This window comes from Diceros bicornis, chromosome 30 (assembly GCF_020826845.1).
Source record: "Diceros bicornis minor isolate mBicDic1 chromosome 30, mDicBic1.mat.cur, whole genome shotgun sequence".
In the NCBI taxonomy this organism is placed as follows: Eukaryota; Metazoa; Chordata; class Mammalia; order Perissodactyla; family Rhinocerotidae; genus Diceros; species Diceros bicornis.
In genome coordinates this window covers 9,561,285-9,583,769 of record NC_080769.1, presented here as the reverse complement: position 1 = coordinate 9,583,769, position 22,485 = coordinate 9,561,285, and the positions used below count along the sequence as shown (strand labels likewise).

The 22,485-nt window shown below is 39.7% G+C and overlaps 1 long non-coding RNA gene across 2 annotated transcripts in view; it reads right to left on the bottom strand.

Annotated features, from left to right (window-relative positions):
• Positions 1-16,186, bottom strand: part of LOC131394435 (uncharacterized) — a 124,501-nt gene extending 108,315 nt beyond the window's left edge. For both annotated transcript variants that reach the window (XR_009216130.1, XR_009216129.1), the window contains exons 1-3: positions 16,058-16,186; positions 14,852-14,946; positions 12,348-12,431 (exon numbers count right to left, since the gene is read on the bottom strand). This is a non-coding gene — a long non-coding RNA (uncharacterized LOC131394435). The remainder of the gene's footprint in view (positions 1-12,347; positions 12,432-14,851; positions 14,947-16,057) is intronic.
• Between the last annotated feature and the right edge of the window lie 6,299 nt (positions 16,187-22,485).

Sequence of the window (22,485 nt, the reverse complement as noted above, 5' to 3'; positions counted from 1 at the left end):
ATTAGGAGAACAGATTGGTGGTTAACATTGATCTTAATAAAATAAATTAAAAAGAAAATGGGCAGAGGATATAAACAGACATTTTCTAAAGATGATATACAGGGCCTGGACCAGTCGTGTAGCGGTTAGGTGCATGCGGTCTGCTGCTGGCGGCCCAGGTTCAGATCCCGGGCACGCACTGACGCACCACTTGTCAGGCCATGCTGTGGCAGTGTCCCATATAAAGTGGAGGAGGATGGGCACAGATGTTAGCCCAGGGCCAGTCTTCCTCAGCAAAAAGAAGAGGATTGGCGTGGATGTTAGTTCAAGGCTGATCTTCCTCACCAAAAAATAAATAAATAAAATAAAGATGATATACAGATGGCCAACAGGCACATGAAAAGATGTTCAACATCACTATTTATTAGGAAAATGCAAATCAAAACTACAATGACATAGCACTTCACACCCGTCAGAATGGCTATGATTAAAAAGACAAGATATAACAAGTGTTGGTGAAGATGTGGAGAGAAGGGAACCCTCTCTCACCCTAGAAATGGAATCAAGCAAAAACAGAAACCTTCCCCCATCTCCTACTCTCATCCCTTCCAACATGGCTAACTCCTACGCCTTGTCTTTTTACGACTTAAATATTGATCAGCTCTACTTCTTGCCTTCACCTACTCCCACATAAAGACAGAGAAAATAATATTGTCCTTCACTTAGTGCCATAACTCTAATAAATTTGTAACAATACATTTATTTTCTTGGAGAGATGTTGCCTCCTCCAACAGTTTACAAGTTTCCTAAGAACAGCTTTGGGTTGAATTTTTTCACTAAGCAGTTATCAAGCTTTCAAACATTCATTAAAATGCCTGGATTCTTTCACTTTACCTTCTACAAAACTCTGAAATCTTCATTTATTTTCTTTTTCATAACCATCATCCACATCTAGATTCTGTGATACTGTTTTACAACTTATTCATCATAAGATTCTATCTTGAGTCCATGCCGTCACACTCATGTTTCCTGAAGTCCATTTCCAAAGCAAGAGTTAGTAGGTTCTATTTAAGTTGTAATGGATTCAAATCAGTCTCCTGCTAAAACATTTCAGAAGCTTCCAGGGCCTTAGAATATTGTCCAGAGCACCTCACTCCCCTGGTCCCGTCCCTGCTCTCCACTCTGTCTCCCATCACTCTGTCTGCTCTGCTTCTGCAAACTCTCTTTCCTCAGTTTAAGAAATACACCAAGGTCTCAACTACGCTGGATTTTGCTCATCAAGTTCCCTTCACCTGAAATGTTCTCACCCACTCTACAAATCCTCACAATAGCTCAACGACCTGACTAGGTCAATCCTACTCAGGCTTTGCTTCACAACTTAAATCTCAATCCCTCCCAATACATATCACCACCTCATATTAAGCCATTCTGATGTTCATATCACAAACTTGCCAGTATTCATTGGAAATCTGTATTCCCAGATAGATTGGAAGCCCCATGGCACCAGTACTATGCTTTGACAGCCTTTGTTTCTCTGTCCCTGGCACAGTTCCTGGCTCATTAAATGAATTCAATGACCATTTGTGGATTCTCAGACATTTGCAATTCCCCACAAAAAAAAATGTTACAGTACAGTATGCACAAATAAAAGGAACACAAAAATGGAATTACAGCATAAAAATCAAATTAAGACTCACATAAAATGCACACAATATAGTAGAAACCAATGCACATTACTTTTGAATATGTATTTGTGTATTTTTACTCAGAATTATGTATTTTTACTCAGAAAACTAGTGTTCGAAGTTAAAAACTAAAATCTGTTCCTTGTGTTTCCTCTTAATTTTAGACATGTTTTTAAAAAGTTGATTCAGAAACTACAAATGACACAAGACCTATAGAACGAAATTTATAATCTCCAGCAAAAGAAAATGTACATTTGCGTTTGACTAGAAAACTAACATGATAAACTTACAATGAAAATACACCCCCACAAATGTGAAACAACATATACGGAAGTTTATTCACTGCACGTGATTAAGAGATGCTAAGATAATTGTTAGAAAGCTTGCTGGGAACAACGTATTCTGAGTATCAAAATATCACCCCACATATGACCTTTTTATTCACAAGGAAAAGTCTACCTTTAAAACAGAGTGTTCTGCTGATCACTACCTTAAGCAAGTAATCAAAGTGGGCATCAGTCAGGGATGGCATAAATTTCTGTCTTCCTTATGGAATGCAATTTTTTTTTGTTGAAGATTAGCCCTGAGCTAACATCTGTTGCCAATCCTCTTCTTTTTTGCTGAGGAAGATTGGCCTTGAGCTAACATCCATGCCCATATTCCTCTAATTTATATGGGATGCCGCCACAGCATGGCTTTGATAAGCAGTGAGTAGGTACGCACCCGGGATCAGAACCAGTTAACCCCAGGCCACCAAAACAGAGTGCGCAAACTTAACCGCTACACCACCTGGCTGGCTCCAGAATGCAATTTGATGTACACATCACCTACATCTTTTTTTGTGTGTGCTTGTGAGGAAAATTAGCCCTGAGCTAACATCTGATGCCAATCCTCCTCTTTTTGGTGAGGAAGATTGGCCCTGGGCTAACATCATGCCCATCTTCCTCTACTTGATAAGGGACGCCACCAAAGCATGGCTTGACAAGCAGTGCATAGGTCCACGACCAGGATCAGAACTTGCAAACTCTGGGCCACCAAAGCGGAGTTCCCGAACTTAACCACTAGGCCGGCCCCTACAACATCTTTTGAAATGGTCTTTTGAAGCCTCTACACCAGGAGTTGGCACACTTTGGTCACAGGCCTGTTTTCATAAATAAAGCTTTGTTGGAACACAACTATGCCCATTTGTTCACTTAGGTCTATGGCTGCTTGCCCACCACAAAGGAAAAGCTGAGTAATTCTGATACCTAACCGCCTGCAAAACATTAAGTACTTACTATCTGGACCTTTCCAGACAAAAGCTTGCCAACCTCTGCTCTAGACCCAATTACCAGTTGGCAGGAAACACAAGAAATGGAGGAAACATTTAAACACACCATGAAAATAAAATCAGAAATAATGAAAATGTGTGACTTTTTAAAGGAACCTGTGTGATTCTTCAAAAAGTCAATACGGTTGACAAGTAGTGACTCCTCTACGGTAAAGGTTAAAAGACATAAACAATTGCCATATATAACCTTGACTGAATCCTAGATACAAAAACATATTTTATAACAGTGTGGAGAATTTTAGTTTTTACATAGAGTGGATATTTGATGACATTCTTCTTTTTAATTTTCTTGAGTGAAACAATAGTACTGGGGTTTTAGTAGAATAATGTCCTTCTCTCTGGGAGATGGATTACCCAGTATTTAAAGTTTAAGTATCATGTCTGCAATTTATTTTCTACTTGCTTATTCTCAAATAGTGACTGATGGGGCCTGGGGTTGGGTCCAAGCTGGGTCTGGGGGCAGGAACCCGCCCCGCGAAGGAAGTTGAGGATGGATGCAGGTCAGAGGTGGGGCCTACGGGCAGAGGGCGGAGTCTACACCCGGGGGTGGGGTTGGAGGTGGGAGGAGGCCCACCGTTGGCTTTAGATGTCACAAGGGAGAAGCTGGGGTTGATGACTCATGTCGCCCGGTGCTCATCAAAAGCTTTTCTACCTGCTTCTCCAGGTTCCTAGAGCCTTGACAATGATTCTCGTGTAATAAAATGCCTGCCAATCCGTGAGATGGTCTATCTCCTCCATTCAATCCCTCCCGTATTTAACTTTCATTTCCCCTCATTTCTTTTCATTTACCTTGGACATGATGCTAAATTCTAATCATTGATTCCTTTGTATTTTCAGTGTAATGACATTTTTTGTAACTTTGATGTTTTTCTTCTTCAAATATGTATTTCTTATTTTTAAAAAATACAAACATGTATTTTTTATTTTTCCTTTCTTACCAGGACCTCCCATACTAAATTTTGAAACAGCACTGATAGGCATTCTTAACATAGGAGTAGTTCAAAATCTTCTGTAATCAAGTTTGGTGTGGGTTTCAGTGAGTGGCCTTTGTCTAGTTAATAAAGGTCTTTTTAAATCCTGATTTACTAGTGCATTTACCAAGAATTGTTCGTGTGCATTATTAAATGTGTTTCATCAATCTGTTGAAATGATAGCTATTTTGCTATGTCAATGTTTCCTCTGTTGTTCCACAAAATATTTAATTTTTATGTAGCCAGGAAAGTCTTTTTTAAAAAGTTATTTCTGAGTTTCCTGCTTTGCCTTAAAAATTCTCTTCAAACACTAGATTACAGTCAGAGCTCCTAGTCTCCTTCTAATATATTTTTACTTTTAGTGAAATATTAATCTTTAATCCTCAAAGAGTGTATTTTGGCATGTGGTGTGCAGTAGTAGATGCAACTATTTTTTTTGTCTGGTAAGATGGTCAATTCTTATACTGTCATTTATTGATAAACTATACTTGAACTACTGATTTGAAATTCCACATTTATTAAACAATAAATTCCCATATATACCTGTATCAATTTATAGACTGTTCCATGCCAGTAATATTTACTTATGCCCACAGCACATTCTTTTGGTTACAATAGTTTTATATTAAGTTTTAAGATTTAGTGGTAAAAATATAATGGTAGCTAATGTTTGTTACATCTTACTGCTCTAGTTGCTTCAGAGACAGTGCTACTCTCCCTCCAAACCACCCTCATGGTCCCACCCAAAAAGGATGTACTCCCCGATATCTTGATGTTCTATGATGCAGTCAGCTGACATAGAAAATTAACTATCACAAATACCTCCAAGGAGTGGAATTGCTGGGACATATAGAAAATATATGTTTAACATTTAGAAGAACTACCAGACTGTTTTCCAAAGTGGCTGCATCATTTACAATCCCACCATCAATGTATGAGGTTTCCAATTTCTCCACATCCTTGCTAATACTTGTTATTGACTATCTTTTACATTTCAACCATCCAGTGATGTGAACTGATATCTTGTTGTGAATATTATTGCATTTCCCTAATGATTAGTAATATTAAGCATCTTTTCATGTGCTTGTGACCATTTCTATGTTTTCTATGGAGAGATGTCTTTCAAATTTTTCATTCATTTTAAAATTAGATTATTTGTCTTTTTATTGTTGAGTTGTTTTATTATTTTTTTTAAAGATTTTATTTATTTTTTTTTCCCCCCAAATCCTCAGTAGATAGTATGTCTTAGCTGCACATCCTTCTAGTTGCTGTATGTGGGACACGGCCTCAGCATGGCCGGAGAAGCAGTGTGTCGGTGCGCACCCGGGATCCGAACCCCGGGCCACCAGCAACGGAGCGCGCACACTTAACCACTAAGCCACGGGGCCGGCCCCAGTTGTTTTATTGTTTTATTGTTATATATTCTATATATAATACTTATCAAATATATGATCACATATATGAATTGCAAATATTTTCTCCCATTCCACAGTTGTCGTCCACTTTCTTGAATGTGTCCTTTGGATTACAAAAGGATTTAATATTGGAGAGTGACGTCAGCATCATGGCGGAGTGAGCTTTCCCGTGAATTCTTCCCCCACAAGATACAACAAAAGCAACAGCCACAGACCAACAACGGAATCCCAGACAGTGAAAACCTAGAGCGGAGGGATCCACACTGCTGCACATCTGAGAGCGGAACGTGCTGGGCCCCCGGAGGAAGTGGGGAGAGGTAAGGAGAACTCCGCTCCCTCCCCATCAGATCAGTGATCCCGGTCCGCGCGGTTCCCAGAGAGGGGGGAGGGGCGGCCCTCGGCGGGAAACTGTAGCTCTTCGGGCTCTCTCAGCCAGTGGGAAACTCCCGCACAGAGGGCTCAGAGGAGCCACAGGGCTACCATCAACATCTGAGCACCCCAGAGAGCAGATAAAGAGGGGCAAACGAGAAGCCTCCCACGTCAGGGACCCAGAGGGCAAAAGAGAGAGCTCCCCCCTCCCTGAAACCCGGAGTCTGCAGCTCGACCAGACCTAGCGATCCGAGGCAGACCTGAACAAACTGGACTGGACCCGTGGATCGCAGTGGGGAAAAACAAAACAAAACAAAACAAAACTGCGGATCGCAGCAGAAAAACTGGGGCAGAGCGCAGGGGGCTTAGACTACACAGCCCTTTACCACCAGACAGTGGCGGCAGGTGGAAATTGCAACCAGAGACTTCCAGGATGAGGAAAATCAAAACCAACACAGGAACCACAATGCAAAAATATATGAAATCACCAGACCAGAAACAAAATGACAAGCACCCAGAAATCAACCCCGAAGACACAGAAATCCATAAACTAAATGACAGAGGTTTCAAAATAGCTATCATAAAAACACTCAACGAAATACGAGACAACACAGACAAACAATTAAATGAGATTAGGAGTTTCTTCACAAAAGAGATTGAAATCATAAAGAAAAACCAATCAGTGCTGATGGAGATGAAGAACACAATGGAGGAGATAAAGGAGAATCTGGAATCTTTAAAGAACAGAACTGACAATATGGAGGAAAGAATTAGTACTTTAGAGGATAGGAATACAGATATACTCCAGATGGAAGAAGAGAGAGAACTAAGACTAAAAAGAAATGAAGAAAGACTCGGAGAAATATCTGACTCTATTAGAAAATGTAACATAAGAGTTATAGGTATTCCTGAGGGAGAGGAGAGGGAAAGAGGAACAGAGAGCCTATTCAAGGAAATAATAGCTGAAAATTTCCCAAATCTGGGGAAGGAGCAGGAAATACCAGTAAGCGAAGCCAACAGGACGCCTATATATATTAACAGACAAAGGCCTTCACCACGACACCTAGTGGTAAGGCTAGCCAGGGTCAACAACAAAGAAACAATATTAAGGGCAGCTAGACAAAAACAAAAAATAACGTACAAAGGAACTCCCATCAGGCTCTCAGCGGATTTCTCAACAGAAACTTTTCAGGCTAGAAGAGACTGGAATGATATATTCAAAATACTAAAAGACAAAAACTTTCAGCCAAGAATACTCTATCCAGCAAAAATATCCTTCAAATATGATGGAGAAATAGTAACTCTCCCAGATAAACAAAAGCTAAGGGAGTTCATGGCCACGAGACCCCCACTACAAGAAATACTCAAGAAGGCCCTCAGGCCTGAAAAAAAGAAGAGAAAGGGAACACAAAGCTTGGAGTAAGGAGAAAAGTAGGTAGACAAAATCAGAGAAATAGTAGATCTTTACCAGAATAGGTTAGCAACCACTTAAATACTAAACTCAAAGATCAAAGGAAGAAATTCACCAAAAATAAATTTAACCTCATCACTGTAAACACACAGCCACAACACAAGATAGAATAAGGTATAACAAGATCAACTTAGAAGGGGAAGAGGAAAGTGACTGAATTGACTTAGTATAAGGAAATAGGAGGCTATCAGATAATGGACTATCTCATACACAAGATTTTTTGCCCAAACCTCAAGGTAACCACTAAACAAATAATCAGATTAAAACCACATATGATAAACAAAGAGAAAACTAGAAGAATCATAAGACAGAACAACCAAACTGAATTGGCAGTCCAAAACAAATGGGACAAGAAACAAAGGAAATGCAAAAGAACCAGAAAATAAGTGACAAAACAGCAACATTCAGCCCTCATATTTCAATAATTACCCTAAATGTAAATGGATTGAACTCTCCAATCAAAAGATACAGAGTGGCAGGATGGATTAAAAAGCAAGACCCAACAATATGCTGCCTTCAGGAAACACATCTTAGCACTAAAGACAAGCACAGGCTCAGAGTGAAAGGATGGAAGACAATACTCCAAGCTAATGGCAAACAAAAGAAAGCAGGTGTTGCCATACTCATATCAGACAAAGTAGACTTCAAGATAAAACAGGTTAAGAAAGACAAAGAAGGGAAATATATAATGATAAAAGGGACACTCCATCAAGAAGACATATCACTTATAAATATATATGCACCCAACATAGGAGCACCAATGTACATAAAACAACTATTAACAAACCTAAAAGGAGAAATCAACAACAACACAATAATAGTAGGGGATCTTAACACCCCACTTACAGCAATGGATAGATCATGCAGACAAAAAGTTAATAAAGAAATATTAGACTTAAATGAAAAACTGGATGAGATGGACCTAGTAGACATATACAGAGCACTCCACCCAAAAACAGCTGACTACACATTCTTCTCAAGCGCGCATGGAACATTCTCTAGGATAGACCATATGCTGGGAAACAAAGCAAGCCTCAATAAATTTAAGAAGATTGAAATCATAACAAGCATCTTTTCAGACCATAAGGCTATGAAACTGGAAATGAACCAGGAAAAAAAACTGGGAAAGTGACAAAAATGTGGAGATTAAACAACATGCTACTGAACAACCAATGGATCATTGATGAAATTAAAGGAGAAATCAAAAACTATCTGGAAACAAACGAAAATGATAACATGCCATATCAAACCATATGGGATGCAGCAAAAGCGGTCCTGAGAGGGAAACTCATAGCGATACAAGCCCACCTTAACAAACAAGAAAAAGCCCTAATAGGCAACCTTAAATTACACCTAACAGAACTAGAAAAAGAAGAACAAACAAAGCCCAAAGCCAGCAGAAGGAGAGAAATAATAAAAATCAGAGCAGAAATAAATGATATTGAGACCAAAAAAACAGTAGAAAGGATTAATGAAACAAAGAGTTGGTTCTTCGAGAAGATAAACAAAATCGACAAACCCTTAGCCAGGCTTACTAAGAAAAAAAGAGAAAAGGCTCAAGTAAATAAAATTAGAAATGAAAGAGGAGAAATTACAACGGATACCATGGAAATACAGAGGATTATAAGAGAATACTATGAGAAATTATATGCCAACAAATTGGACAATCTAGAAGAAATGGATAAATTCTTAGACTTATACAACCTCCCAAAATTGAACCAAGAAGAAATGGAGAATCTGAATAGACCAATAACAAGTAAAGAGATTGAAACAGTAATCAAAAACCTCCCAAAAAATAAAAGTCCAGGACCAGATGGCTTCTCCAGTGAATTTTACCAAACATTCAAAGAAAATTTAAAACCCATCCTCCTCAAACTATTCCAAAAAATAGAGGAAGATGGAACACTTCCTGAATCATTCTATGAGGCCAACATCACCCTGATACCAAAACCAGACAAAGACAATACAAAGAAAGAAAATTACAGGCCAATATCGCTGATGAACATTGATGCAAAAATCCTCAACAAAATATTGGCAAACCGAATACAACAATATATTAAAAAGATCATACACCATGATCAAGTGGGATTTATACCAGAGACGCAGGGATGGTTCAACATCCGCAAATCAATCAACGTGATACATCACATCAACAAAACAAAGAATAAAAACCACATGATCGTCTCAATAGATGCAGAGAAGGCATTTGACAAGATACAACATCCATTTATGATAAAAACTCTCAATAAAATGGGAATAGAAGGAAAGTACCTCAACATAATAAAGGCCATATATGACAAACCCACAGCTAACATCATACTCAACGGGGAAAGACTGAAAGCCATTCCTCTGAGAACAGGAACGAGGCAGGGCTGCCCACTCTCACCACTCCTGTTCAACATAGTACTGGAGGTTTTGGCCAGAGCAATTAGGCAAGAAAAAGGAATAAAAGGAATCCAAATAGGTAATGAAGAAGTGAAACTCTCACTATTTGCAGATGACATGATTGTATATATAGAAAACCCTAAAGAATCTGTTGGAAAACTGTTAGAAACAATCAACAACTACAGCAAAGTTGCAGGGTACAAAATCAATCTACAAAAATCAGTTGCATTTCTATATGCTAATAATGAACTAACAGAAAGAGAGCTCAAAAAGATAATACCATTTACAATTGCATCAAAAAGAATAAAATACCTAGGACTAAATCTTACCAAGGAGGTGAAGGACCTATACAATGAGAACTACAAGACATTATTGAGGGAAATCCACGATGACATAAAGAAATGGAAAGATATCCCATGCACGTGGATTGGAAGAATAAACATAGTTAAAATGTCTATATTACCTAAAGCAATCTACAGATCCAATGCAATCCCAATCAGAATCCCAATGACATTCTTCACAGAAATAGAAAAAAGAATACTAAAATTTATATGGGGCAACAAAAGACCCTGAATAGCTAAAGAAATCCTAAAGAAAAAGAACAAAGCAGGAGGCATCACAATTCCTGACTTCAAAACATACTACAAAGCAATAGTAATCAAAACAGCATGGTACTGGTACAAAAACAGACACACAGATCAATGGAACAGAATTGAAAGCCCAGAAATAAAACCACACATATACGGACAGCTAATTTTCGACAAAGGTGCTAAGAACATGCAATGGAGAAAGGAAAGTCTCTTCAATAAATGGTGTTGGGAAAACTGGACAGCCACATGCAAAAGAATGAAAGTGGACCATGTGCTATCGCCATTCACAAAAATTAACTCAAAATGGATCAAAGACCTGAAGGTGAGACCTGAAACTATAAAACTCATAGAAGAAAATATAGGCAACACACTATTTGACATTGGTTTTAAAGGAATCTTTTCGGATGACATGCCTACCCAGACTAGGGAAACTAAAGAAAAAATAAACAAGTGGGACTTTATCAGATTAAAGAGCTTTTATAAGACAAATGAAACCAGAATCAAGATGAACAGCCAACCAACCAGCTGGGAGAGAATATTTGCAAAACATACATCTGACAAGGGGTTGATCTCCATAATATATAAAGAACTCACACAATTGAACAACAAAAAAACAAACAACCCGATCAAAAAATGGGCAGAGGAAATGAACAGACACTTCTCCAAGGAAGATATACAGATGGCTAATAGGCACATGAAAAGATGCTCAACATCACTAATCATCAGGGAAATGCAAATCAAAACAACACTAAGATACCACCTCACGCCCGTTAGAATGGCTATAATCACCAAGACAAAAAACAACAAATGTTGGAGAGGATGTGGAGAAGCAGGAACCCTCATACACAGCTGGTGGGAATGCAAATTGGTGCAGCCTCTATGGAAAACGTTATGGAGATTCCTCAAAGAATTAAAAATAAAGATGCCCTATGATCCAGCCATCCCACTACTAGGAATCTATCCAACGCACCTGAAATCAACAATCCAAAGAGGCTTATGCACCCCTATGTTCATTGCAGCATTATTCACCATAGCCAAGAAGTGGAAGCAACCTAAGTGTCCCTCGATTGACGATTGGATTAAGAAAATGTGGTATATATATACAATGGAATACTACTCAGCCATAAAAAAAGACAAAATCGTCCCATTTGCAACAACATGGATGGGCCTGGAGCATATTATGTTAAGTGAAATAAGCCAGAAAGAGAAAGACAAACACTGTATGATCTCACTCATATGTGGAATATAAACCAACACATGGACAGAGAAAACTGGACTGTGGTTACCCGGGCAGTGGGGGTGGGGGGTGGGCACAAGCGGTGAAGGGAGTCATATATGGGGTGATGGACAAACAAAAATGTACAACCCAAAATTTCACAATGTTAGAAACCATTAAAACATCAATAAAAAAAAAGGATTTAATATTAATAATTGTCCTTTGAAGTACAAAAGTTCTTAATTTTGATGAAGTCCAATTTATCTCTTTTTTTTCTTTGGTTGCAAAGTGCTTTAGGTATTACATCTAAGAAGCCGTTGCTAAATGCAATATCATGAAGATTTCCCCCTATTTTTTATTTAGTAGTTTTATAGTTTTTGGTCTTACACTTAGATCTTTGATCCATTTTGAACTAATTTTGGTATATGATGTAAGGTAAGGGTCCAAGTACATTCTTTTGCAGGTGGATATCCAGTTGTCCCAATACCATTTGAGGAAAAGATTATATTCTTTCCCCATTGAATTCTCCTGCCACCCTTCTCAGAAATCAACTGAGAATATACGTGAAGGCTTATTTCTAGACTCTCAACTCTATTCCGTTAATCTATATGTCTGTCCTTAAGCATGTAAGACACTGTTGTTATTACTGTAAATTTGTAGTAAGTTTAAATCAGCTGATAAGTTCCATTCGAAGAAAGAAAAGAAATAAGGCAAATGTAAAACATAAAATACGATGACTAAATGAAATCCAAACTTACCACATTTACATTACTTATAAATGGACTAAATGCTTCCGTAAATGGTAAGGATCATCTGTGTGGATTTTATAAATGTCAATATTAGGGGCTGGCCCAGTGACATAGCAGTTAGGTTAATCCATTCTGCTCTGGCTGCCCAGGGTTCACTGGTTCAGATCCTAGTGGTGGACATACTCACCGCTCATCAAGCCATGCTGAGGTGGCATCCCCCATAGAAGAACTAGAAGGACTTACAGCTAGGATATGCAACTATGTACTGGGGCTTTGGGGAGAAAAAAGAAAAGAAAAGGAAAAAAAAGATTAATGCAGTGTAAGGATTTGAATTGAATTCTAGTCCACATCAAGAACAAGCATGCAAAAATGTGAATTTGAATGAGGTCTGTTGATTAGTTAATAGTATTTTATCAATGTTAATTTCTGGGCTTCAATAATTATACTATGGTTACCTAAGATATTAACCCTAGTGGTAGCTCAGTGAAGGATATACAGGAACACACTGTCCTATTATTACAACCTCTCTGGATGCCTAATTTTATTTCAACATGCAAAGTTTACTAAAATCTAGATTTTAAAAGTTTCACTTCTATGATGTTTTTAAAGAGATGTCTAAAAACAGATACAGTAAGATTAATAAATAAAAGGAAAACAATATGATATACCTCCATAAAAATCTGACACAACAGATTCTTTGGAATGTGCATTCTTATACACAAAAAGTTACAGATAGGGCCGGCCCCGTGGCTTAGTGGTTAAGTGCGCGCGCTCCGCTGCTGGCAGCCCGGATTCGGATCCCGGGCGCGCACCAACGCACCGCTTCTCCAGCCATGCTGAGGCTGCGTCCCACGTACAGCAACTAGAAGGATGTGCATCTATGACATACAACTATCTACTGGAGCTTTGGGGGAAAAATAAATAAAATTATAAAAAAAAAAAGTTACAGATAAGTTTTGAAAGGTTCAGTTCACCAAAGAACTACCACAATTCTAAAATGGTGTGTACCTAATAACATAGTCTTCAAAATATAGCAAAAAAAAATGGGCCAAATGAAAGGAGAATTACCAAAGCCACCATTAGAATATTTTAATACCCCACTCTTTGGACTAGGTAGTGCAAAGGAACAAACATTCAGTAGCCACCAAAGACTTGGACAAAACAATGAACAAGCTGTTACCATAGACATAGCACTGCTGACTGCAAGGATAAAACACATGTTCTTTTCAAGCTCACATGGGACATTTATGAAAATTGAGCACAAACAGGCCCAGAAGGCATATCTCAAGCATTTGCAAAGACTAATATAATTCTCTAAACACAATGCAATTGATCGATAAAAAAACATAATAAAATACCATATGTTGGAAATTTAGAAACACATTTTGAAAGAAGCCATCTCTCAAAGCATGAACTGTAGTAGAAATTAGATATTTATAATTGAAAAGTAAAAAAAAAAAAAACCCACAAACTTTGTTGGAGATTCAGCTACAGCAATATGAAAACAGTCAAAGCTTAAAATCATTACATAATAGGGAAGAAGAAAGTCTGAAAAGTAATGAGCCATGCATTTAATTTTATAAGTATAAAAATAATAACAAAATATGGCCATGCATGTCTTAACATTGGGGATACATTCTGAGAAATGCTTCATTAGGTGATTTCATCCTTGTGCGAACATCACAGAGCCTACTTATACAAATCTAGATGATATAGTCTACTACACACTTAGGGTATATGGTACTAATCCTATTGGACCACCTATATATATGTGTAGCCACGTATGTCATATATGTGGTTCATTGTTGACCAAAGTGTTGTTACGTGGTGCATGACGGTAAACACAACAAAACTAGAATGAAAGTAAAAATAAAGAACAGCAAGTAACAAAAAAGAACATTCAGCGGGTTGAAGTGTGTCCCCCCCAAGATTCATCTCTGGAAGCCCTAACCCCCAAGGTGATGGTATTTGGAGATGGGGCCTTAAGAGATAATTAGGTTTAGATGACATCATGAGAGTGGGGCTGCCAAGATGGTATTAGTGCCCCGATAAGACAAGACACTGTAGCTGAATTCAAGTGGTTTGTCTCTTGGCGAGTGTGCAGCCAAAATGCACAGCCAAGGCAGAAGTTGGTGAAGAAAAGTTTTATTGCTTTCCCAACCAATGAAGCACACTGTGTATAGCTCCCAAAGCAGTATTTCTCCAAACTCAGTATCACTGGAGACTTTATACACAAGGGTGGAGAAGATATAAGGTTTATTTGTAACAACTATGTTCATTTAAGGCGCATGCATAGCATGAATACACTACATACATTGCATGATCTGAAAAGGGCTCTTTGGACCCTCCCATAGGAGAAAAATTTAGGATGCAAATGAGTTAAGGTAACTTTAGGATGACTGATGTTGGACCAATTTGTGGGGGTTTTGCTACAAACGTGAGTTTCCCTGCAAGATAGCAATATCTGCAAAACAGGACAGTAACTTCTGCAAAACAGAATACCTAGTTTCTTCTCATCTGAAAACATTTGAGAGACCATGTTAGTTGCTGATCAGGTCCTCAGTAATCATTTCTTTGCCTGGTTCCCTGGTCCCAACACCAGAGAGCTTGCTGGCTTTCTCTCTGCCATGTGAGGACAGAGAGAAGGCAGTCATCTACAAGCCAGGAAGAGAGCTCTCACTAGGAACCTACCTTGCTGGCATCAGATCTTGGAATTCAGCCTCCAGAAAATGAATTTCTGTTTAAGCCATTCAGTCTATGATATTTTCTTATGGCACCTGAGCCTGCTAATATAGAACACAAACCAGATATACAGAAGATTAATCAAACCAGTTTTCTTTGAAATGAATTAACAAAACTATAAATTCTGGCCAGATTAATATAAGAAAAATGAAAAGTCATTTTCATGACTTCCATGAAATGATAGTAAGAATGAAAAATTAGATACAAAAGGTATATAATTACAAAAGCCACAAATACCAAAAACAGAAGAAACTACAAATTTGAAAGTAGAAAAATTCCAGTAAAACATAACTTGCCCAACTGACTTATGATAATTGGAACACTTAGCAGTCTAACAAACATAAAAACAATTTAATCCTTGCTTTTAAATTATTCCAAAATATGAAAATAAAACTAGTAATGATAGCAACAACTAATCCAGATTCAGATGATTTTGCCAGTGAATTTTGACTATATAGGAGAAACAATTCCTCTCGTATAGAAATTAAGTGTTTAGAAAAGGAGGAGATACTCCTATCGTTATAGAAAAATCAGGCTATAATAGAATAAGAAAAGGATATGATAAGCCAATGTTACTCAAACATACTTGTAAAAACCTTCTCTAATATATCACTACATAGAAAACATTCAGGTACAAAAAAAAAATCCATTATGTCCAAGTTCAGTTTTTCTAGAATTACAAGTTTGCTATAACCTTGGATATCAATTACTTCACCACGTTTATTTTTTTTAACTTCTTTTATTTATTGATTCACTCAAATATTATGTATCTATCATAGGGGCAGACAGTTCTAGAACCTTGAATAAGATCTGTGAACAAATGGGATAATCTCAGAGGAATCAAGGGAAAGCATTTAATAAATTCAGAGGGCATTTATGAGAAAGGCAACTCTCAAATTATTAAAAGTAGGATAAAGCCTTAATCTTGTAAAATCTACAACAACCAATACAGTGAACAGTGAAGATGGAAAGAATATCCCGTTAGCTTTAGGAAGAAGGCAAGATGCTGCTTTTACCACTTCTAGTCATTATTGTACGGAGGTCTTGTTCAGTCAGAAAAGCAAGAAAAACATATAAATGATCTAAGGATTGAAATGGAAAAATAAAACTGCCATTGATTACAGAAGATATTGTTACCAAACCAAGTGGGCTTACCTCCTGGTGAGCTAAATAAGACTCTACACCAGTGGAACTTGTCTCACAAAGTAAAGTGTATTTGCAGCAAATAGGAAGCCATGAGGAATCATTTCCAAAGTCATGGCATCCTCGAACAAAGAGAAGCAGGGACTTTTATTTTGGATGGGGAATGAATATTCAAAAGGGAAAGGCAGGTATTTGCTTGCACAGGCTCAGTTGGAAAACGTGCTTCCACAGACACTGCAGGTTATGGTAATGAGGCCTAAGCTCCTCCTGGAGAGATCTTAGCATTAAAAGTAAGGCACAGGTCACGGGCGTAGCTCTTGTGGTGAGCCTTGGTCAGTTTCGGGATGGTTGGTGGTTACATCTCCTTAACATACAAAAGGAAAAAAACAACTTGGAGAAACAGTTAATTGTTTCCAAACCCAATAAGTGCCTAGTCAGTGACAAATCTCCCCTCTAGTTTTATCCTGCTCCTCATTCTTGAGGGGCACAGGTTGAATGTCCGTCTTCTGTAACTGCTTCCTGCTGAGCATGGGCGTTGTCATAGGGACAAGTAGAGGAGCAGAATTTACAGCTAATCTCAAACAGTTTTGTGGGTCACCAGAGGCATAGCCCTGAGTTGTTCATAACAATCATCTGTAATTTTATACACTCAATGTGTTTAGGATCTGGGCATACTTGCCTTTTTCCTCTCCTGACTCCATCAGCTCTTTATAGTCTAGATACTGGGTTGCCCGTTTCTCTGATGGACCTAGTCTTGCCGCCCAGGAACATGCAACCTCCTTGAAAGCACACCATGCCTAAATGGTATGGGGTTGGTTAGGATCTAGAGCAGAGCCTGGGGTGGATAGCCAGTCATTACTTATCTGCATAGTGTCACTGAAACAAGAGTTTCAAATCAGAGAGTGGTTTACAGGAAAACTCAGAGTCATTAATTGCCTGTGATGATCTCTCTTGATGTTCAGGCGTGGGCGCCTTTTTTACCCATGTGTGGTGGATCCAACGGATGACTACTTCTAATTTTAGGGAAGAATATGTGGTTAGTAACACCAAGTGAGGCCCTACCCAAATAGGATTTAGCTGATCTTGGGATGAACTGCTTTTCCAAGTTTTAAGACAGACCCAATCTCCCATTTCATATGGGTGGAGTTTGACCTCCGTAGACAAGGGAAGACAGAAGTTTCCACACTTATTGACTGCATCTGCCACCTGCTTCAGATTGATTATGTGTTTGATTGTGTCGGGGGAAGAGGAAGAATCTCTCTCTGCCCGTTCCCTTAAGGTTCTTATGGCTGGCCAAATAATTAACAAGACAGGTTAGCAGGAGAAAATAAAACCAAGTATTACCAATAATACCATGTATACATGGGAGAAAGCAGGGACACTGCGTTTCTCAACACAATAGCAGAAATTCTCTTCTTAAATATCATTTTCAGCCAGTGACAAAGGAGGATTTTGGGGGTGGGGGGAGTCAGTTACAGGAGATTACCACTAAAGCACAGTAAACAAGAGTAAGGTTTATTATGCAGCCCCAAGGCCTCACCTTCCACATTGATAAGTCACTAGAAATGAGCTCATCTCCCCTCTTCCCAATACAGAGAGGGAGATTCCTTTACAAATGGAGATTTCCCTTGTAAATGTAAATGATTGTCTGGCAACTCCTCACAGGGTCATTCAGAGAATGTGGCCAGAGAGACAGAACTTCTGATAAGAGGGGCTTGTTGGTGCCTTTCCTATTGTAACATTTACCCTACGTTATCTTTACAGCCATCATGATAGATCTGTTCCTGGAAGAAGCCAACATGTCAAATTCTTTAGGCAGTTAGTGGGGGAGGTCAAATGTCCCTAGAGAAAACAACCAAGGTAAAGAGATATATTTCAGGGTGGCCAAATCTTGATCTCCCACAATTGCCATGGAAACCTCTGGGTCTGGGTTTGTGAGCAAATCTGAGTCTTTAGGGAATGGCCTCCCATAGGTCATTTCAAAGGGGCTAAGCTTCAGTTTGCCTTTTGGAGCTGCCCTTATCTGAGTGAGGGCTATTGGCAATCATTTTAGCCAATTTTCCTGTGTCACTTGGCACAGTTTAGCCAGGGTTTTCTTTAAAGTTTGATTTGCCTGCTCAGTTTTTCCAGATGATTGTGGTCTCCATGAGACATGGAGCCTCCATTTAATTTTTAAAACTCTGGCTACTTCAGAGGTTATTTTTGATATAAAATTTGGCTCTTTGTCACTCTGAATTGACCTAGGCAACCCAAAATTGGGAATTATTTCTATTAACAACACTTTTGTTACTTCATTCACCCTTTCCGACCTACAAGGAAAGGCTTCAATCATCCAGTAAATGTATACACAAACACCAAGAGGTATTTGTACCCTCTGGGGGCCGTGGGCATAACAGTAAAATCAACTTGCCAGTTTTCCCTTGGTACAGTTCCCCAAATTTGAGTTGCTTTGGCCTGGGGAGGTACAGGAGGTCTGGTTTATACACTATTCTTCTGGCAATAAACACATTGTCCAGTTATTTTTTCAATAAGTTCTTTTATACCTGGGGTGCTTATGACCTTTGTCAGCCATAGGTATAAGGTCTCTTTTCCATAATGGATAGAATCATGAGCACTCTTAAGGAGCCCCCAAGCTGTTTGTTTGGGGACCCAAGTCTTCCCTCGTGGGTTTATCATCCAGCCCTTAACTATTGGGGACCACTGAGAACCCTGTGTCATGGCTTCCCTTACATCATCGAGGGAATACACTGGTGTAAACTCATAGAAGGGTAGAGTGGGAATTAATGGCAATTGGAGAAGCTCTCCTGATATAGCGGCCCTTTTTGCAGCTGCAGCTGCCAAGTTATTCCCTTTTATGACCTCTGATTCCCCACTTTGATGGCCTGTACAATGGACCACAGCTAATTCCTTGGGGCCCTGTACTGCTTCCAGTAGTTTAAGGATCTGTGGCCCATGTTTAATTTCTTTACTGCTGCTATTAAGGAGTCCTCTTTCTTTCCAAATGGCTCCATGAGTGTGAATTACAGAGAAAGCATATTTAGAGTCTGTGTACATTGTTATTATTTTTTCTTTTCCCAATTCCAAAGCTCTGCTTAATGCAATTATTTCTGCCTTTTGGGCCAAGGTGCCTGCTGTCAGCCCCTTGGCCTCTATGGTTGCATGTAGAGACACTACTGCATAACCTGCTCTTCTCTGTCCATTATTCATGAAGCTGCTTCCATCTACAAACCATACTTCTTCTACATTAGGCAATTCTTCACCCTGGAGGCCGCTGTGGCTAGACTAAACCTGATCAGTTCTGGGCAAGCATGGATAATAGGCCCATTGGAATCAGGGAGCAGGTTAGCTGGGTTTAAGGTGTGACAGGGCTTTAAGGAAATATGAGGGGAATCTAGCAGCATAGCTTGACACTGTAGAATTCTATTCTGGGAGAGGCATAGATGTCATATAGCCTCTAGTAGGCTAGAAACTTGATGGGGGTCCACACTGTCATAGGTTGGCCCATAGTCAGTTTTTCTGCTTTCTTGATTAAGAGGCAGGTGGCAGCTACAGCTTTCAAGGAAAGGGGCCATCCTTTCACCATGATGTCTAGCTGCTTTGAGAAATAGGCTACCACTCTTTTTAGGGGTCCCAACACTTGAGTTAGCACTCCCATAGCTATTCCCTGTCTTTCATAAACATATAGGTCAAATTCTTTGCTCAGGTCTGGTAAGGCCAGTGCAGGCGCTTCCATTAGCAAGTTTTTAAGCTTATTGAAATCTTGGTCACATAGCTTATCCCATTCAAAGGGGTCCATTTCTGGCCCCTGTAGTTTATCATAGAAAGGCTTAGCAATTAATCCAAAGTTAGGGATCCAAATGTGGCACCAGCCATCCCCCAGAATCCTCATAGCTGCCTATGAGTTTTTGGTGGAGCAAGTTGGCATATTACCATTTTCTTCTCCTGGGGAAGGCTGTGTTGTCCCCTTGAAATGACGAACCCCATATACTTTAAAGTCTCTTTAGATATTTGTGCCTTCCTTTTAGACACTTTATATCCCTTACTGGCTAAAAAATTCAACATAATTATAGTGTTTTTATCAGAGATATCCTTAGTAGGGCTGGCTATTAGGATGTCATCCATATACTGTAACACAGATTCTGTTTTAATTTTAGTTCCCTTAAATCTCAGCCTAGGATTTCCCCAAAGATAGTGGGGTTTTTGAACGCTTGAAGTAAGACAGTCCAGCAATACTGTTGCTTCTGGTGGGAGTCTGGGTCTTCCCATTCAAAGGCAAATATCTCCTGGGATTCAGGGTCTAATGGATGCAGAAAAAAGCATCTTTTAAATCTGGTACTGTATAGAACCTGCTGTCCTCAGGGAGGTTAACTAGCAGGATGTATGGATTAGGCACTACAGGATGTATGTCTTGGATAGCCTCGTTGACAGCCCTAAGGTCTTGAACAAATCTATATTCCCATGTTCCTGGTTTTTTAATGGGTAAAATGGGAGTGTTCCATGGGGATCTACATGGCCTGATCAATCCCTGTTCTAAAAGCCTATTAATTACAGGAAGGGTTCCTCTTATGGCTTCTGACTTCAAGGGGTATTGTTTTACCTGGAGCCAGTGAACTATCTGCTTCAATTTTACCTTCACTGGTGTGGCACTGGCTACTTGCCCCACCTGTCCTTGTGCCCATACTTCCAAGTTAACTCGGCTTAAAACATGTAGGGGAATCTCTTCCTTCTCAGGTGCTGGTGTATTCTGTAATAGGGCCATAAGCTCAACTCCCCGACTTTTGGGAACTTGGATCTCTATTTTATCTTGTTCCCAGATTATGGAGCCCCCTAACTTAGATAGTATATCCTCCCTAGAAGGGGAACAGGGCATTCCAATACATACAGAAAGGAATACTTCAGCAATTTTGATCCTATTTCACAGGTCAAGGGCTCCAGAAACCTTTTGGTCTCTCCTTTTCCTGATACTCCTTTTATGTCACACTTTCTTTTTGAAAGCTTTCTTTTTTGGGTATTCAGCACCGAGAATGTAGCTCCAGTATCAAGCAGGAATTCAACATGCTCTCCCCCCGACTGTTAATGTCACTCGGGGCTCCTCAGGGGAGATGAGGATTTGGTTGCCCAGAGCCAACCAAGGAGCCCCACGGCCCCAACACATCTCATCTGTAGTCAAGGGAAGAAGCTCAGTCTTCTTCAATCCCCTCTCTCTGTGGGGATGGTGTGGACAAGCCTGCTGCCAATGCCCTTCCTGTTTGCAGTACCTACACTGGTTAGCCCCCAGCTTTGTTGTGGTTTTCTAGTCCCTTGGTGGGGGCCAGGGTTACTCACCCATGGCATCTTCTTTCTCTCCCTCGGGTTACCTTGAGTAGACTGGAGGGCCACAGCTAACAGGGTGGCTTGACTCTTCATCTTTTTGTCTTCTTTTTCATCCTCAGCTTCATCCCGGTTATTGTACACCCTAAATGCAGCTTCTACTAGTTGTGCAGAATTAGTATCAGGACCTATAGTCAACTTTTGGAGTTTTCTACGGATGTCTGGAACACTTTGAGATATGAACTGGGTAGTAAGAACCACTGTACTGCCCTGGACCTTGGGGTCCCAATGTGTATATCACCTGAGGCAGTCCCATAGCCTCTAAAAAAAAAGCAGAGGGGTTTTTCTCAGGGTCTTGTTGGACCTCTCTTAATTTAGACCAGTTAATGGGTAGCTGGCTCACTATTTTCATGGCTTTCAAAAGCAAACCCCCAAAATGTCCTAGTTTCTCTTGATCGTCAGGATCATTAGGATTCCACCCAAGGTCAGTCCCTGGCACAGCCTGTTCACTAGGCTTGTGCATGTCTGTTCCTGGGTCATATTCATTATTTGCTTGTTCTCTAGCTTTTGACCGAACAGATGACTTTTCCTCAGCTGTGAGGAGTGTAGTTAACAGGCTTTGAATATCTGCCCAGGTTGGATTATGAATGGAGAAGATTCCCTTCATCAGGTATATGAATTCCTCTGGATCAGCCCTCAATCTTTTAGTGTGTGCCTTCCAATTATAGAGATCAGGGTGGAAAAGGGGACGTGCACATTAATAAATCTCCCCTCACCATCAGGTACCTGTCTTAGGGGATATATCCCAAATTTGTAACTGATTCCTAATCCAGTTGTACTATCTGGAAGAGGAGGGTGAAGGGTCTTTGGTTGTTGGAGAGTCCAATTCCCTGTAGAGGGGTTGTTTGGGGGCGGGCGGGATGGTAAAGGGTTGGGCCCTGTTACATCTTCCAGCTTAAGCAGGGGTGAGGTAGAGGAATAAGTTGGAGGTCTCTTGGGGCTGACCAGCTGGTCTAGCAGTGGGGCCGAAGCTGGAGTATCTGAGTGAGGTGGGTTCTGAAGTGGGCTTTCCTTAGTCCCATGGTTCCTGATTTGGAGAAGCAGGTCCTCCTCATCAGAAAGATCTTGTA